The sequence below is a fragment of the Anopheles coustani genome (genome assembly GCF_943734705.1).
Source record: "Anopheles coustani chromosome X unlocalized genomic scaffold, idAnoCousDA_361_x.2 X_unloc_94, whole genome shotgun sequence".
Lineage (NCBI taxonomy): Eukaryota > Metazoa > Arthropoda > Insecta > Diptera > Culicidae > Anopheles > Anopheles coustani.
In genome coordinates, this window is record NW_026525208.1 from 45,001 (window position 1) to 45,279 (window position 279).

Genomic DNA, 279 nt, shown 5'->3' on the forward strand with positions numbered 1-279 from the left:
CCGACCGGTCAGTGGTGTTTGCGGGTTAACACATGCGAGCGTTGCGGCCCAGAGGCCTTACCGCCTTTCACTGCGGGTTCGTCAAGAACTTGGAGATGGTCGCAACGCATCGGGTCCTCCCGGGGTACTTGGTGTTTGGATGCTGGCTTGGTGATTAAACACTTGATATTCCATCTTCGGATGAATTTCGGGTGTCACCTGTTGCCTAAGACCACTTGCATGTTTAGCTCGCCGTGGGGTAGCAAGCGTTGTGATCTAATGGCCTTACCGGGCAAACAC